At 37.9% G+C, this 2633-nt stretch overlaps 1 pseudogene; it reads right to left on the reverse strand.

Moving 5' to 3' along the window:
• Positions 1 to 359: 359 nt before the first annotated feature.
• LOC115295164 lies at positions 360 to 1035 on the reverse strand (annotated as a pseudogene).
• Positions 1036 to 2633: the final 1598 nt, after the last annotated feature.

Here is a 2633-nt window from a genome sequence, read left to right on the forward strand (position 1 = left end):
TATTTTTTTGTACAAATGTCACATTTTATTTAATCTCTTGATTTTTCTTTGACCTTTTCTTTCCCCCTAGCATTCTTATTTATTTATTTATATTTTTGAAAATATTTATTACAAGAAGATTCCCTTTCCCATATTAAAAGGAAAACATATGACTGGAAATATTCCACGAATGGAAATTAGGTTAAATCAATTTCCAAGTCCTTAACAAATAAGAGATCCATAAAGGAGAGGATTTTGGAACTTAAGATTAGGGAAGTCTATGCGCAATGTAGATGGGGAAAGAGAAAACAGAACAAAGTCAGAATGATCATCTACATTTTAGGCATTTTAGAGTCTTTAATTAAGCACACAAAACTGTACTATTTAACAAATTTCTCCATGAACTTTTTGTGAAATTCAGATCGCAGTGTATCATTCACAAATCTTTTTTCTTCTGATCATCTACCCCTTCTGCACAGTTCTTGAAAACAACACCTTCATCCACCTTCCATTAACGTTGAAGTTGGCCTGAGGCTGGGATGGGCCAGTGAGACTGAGGAGAAGGTTTCCACTCAAAACGTTTTCCATGTGTATTCTTTCTTCTTCAGCTGTTTGTTCTTGTTCCTTCCTGACCTGCTCTTCGGCTCTTTCTTTTTTTATTTTTTCTAGTTCTGCAAGAAGAGCTGCAGGGTCATTATCAGCACTCTCCTCTTCAAAGTCCTCATCTGTTAGAGGATCATCTGCAGCAGGGTTGCAGCAGGAATCTGGTCTCACTGACGTTTCTTTGACACTGATGAGGAGGTTGTATATTCGCATGTTGGACCATCTCTGTTATTTTTCTCTTGCAGCAGCTCGCCCTCTCTCCTCCAGCTCTCTCCTGAAGTCACGGTCGTGAACCTCTTCAGAGGCATCCTGAGTGGTTTGTCTATATTTTATCTTTGTATGAGAAGGTAGGTCTCTCCTTGAATACTGCTTTGAGAGCTGGCTCAAATCACCTTCTCCTTTTCCTCTCCCACCTCTCGCAGGTTCAAAAGTTGGCCTAGCTGCTGTTGTCATCTTTTATGCTCCCAGAAACCTCTGTGGCTCTAGCATCCTTTTTTAAACTAATAACAACTTCTGGTACTATATTCCTGGAGTTTAGTGCCTTGAATCTACTAGTGCTCAAATAATCTAGGCAATACTGATTATATTTGGAAGAAATGAATCATTGGTAGATAAACTGAGAGTGTTATTAGAAGCTATAAGAGAAAGAATTATATCTTGATATCTCTGATCCAATTAATAATATGAAATTATTTCCTGATTTTAAAAAGTGTTTAAAATCTAACTGTGCAAATCAAATGTGATCACCAGTATTTAAAGCCTCTGTAAAATCTTGGGATCCTAGGGGACTGTCTAGCACTACCACAGCCACCACCCTTCATCACCCCTTTCCTAGATGAGGATAAGAAAAAATAAATGTAAAATGTGCTCTCAGACCTAAAGAAAACACAACTAACTGGGAATACAGAACAATGTAAATAAATCAAAGAAACTTTACTCCTGCTATTCTCTCCCCTGTACCCAGGACCTCCTCCTAATACTCTTTACCTCTCTACATCCACTGTATTTATATTAAATATTCTCAGCCCTCCATGTGCATGTCTGCACTTTGAAATATAATGGTTCCCAGTGTTAGTGACTTTGGATTCCATTTTACTTAGGAAAATCTATTTCCTTTATCCCAGATACTCATTTCATTTTTTCATCCTGATCACCAAATGCCCAAAGCCATACTTTTTGTCTCTGAATTCTTATATTTCATAGCTAGGTCCATTACCTTCTGATATTCTGGATCCCATGGTCAGCCATTCAACACCGTTTTCCTGAAATTCTAGCTTTCTTTTTTTTTCTTAATTTTTAAATGTTATTTATTTTTGAGAGAGAAAGGGAGAGAGAGAGACAGAGTGTGAGTGGGGGAGGGGCAGAGAAAAAGGGAGACACAGAATCTGAAGCAGGCTCCAGGCTCTGAGCTGTCAGCCCTAACCAGGGGCTCGAAATTATGAACCATGAGATCATGACCTGAGCCCAAGTAGGCCACTTAACCTACTGAGCCATCCAGATGCTCCTAGCATTCTTTTTTTTTTTTCTTTTAATAGTCCTCAGATAGTTGATAGATTTACTTCTAATTCCTAGACTATATTTTCCAAAGAAAATCTTAAATCTAGGATATCATGGTCTTTATAAATTCATGATTTTCCACCTTCAATGTTGCACTGACAGCTGCCCAGGAATCCTTTCACTCATGTTTTATGTATTTATTATGGCATTATTCACAGCTGCTCTTACAAAACTTGTTCAGACTCCCTTGAACAATGTCTGTAAATTGTTTGCTCTGAATTATTTCTCCCTTTGTTATTTGCTAACAGACCCCATTTTTAGTCAGGAAGCAAAATACTCCATCCCAGGGTAAAAATAATGATTGGCTTAAGTCAGTCATGCTAACTACATTTCCACTGTCAGGAAAGCCTCTGACCAATTTAGGCCAATGACATTTAAGGAGACATTGACTAGTGGCTTCTGGTGGTTTCTTTTCTACTTCCTTTCTTCCTTCTTTGCAGAAGTCTTGTGAAACTGTCATACTTGGATCTGCTAAAGCCATTCTACCACGTTCA

Source organism: Suricata suricatta, chromosome 1 (genome assembly GCF_006229205.1).
Source record: "Suricata suricatta isolate VVHF042 chromosome 1, meerkat_22Aug2017_6uvM2_HiC, whole genome shotgun sequence".
In the NCBI taxonomy this organism is placed as follows: Eukaryota; Metazoa; Chordata; class Mammalia; order Carnivora; family Herpestidae; genus Suricata; species Suricata suricatta.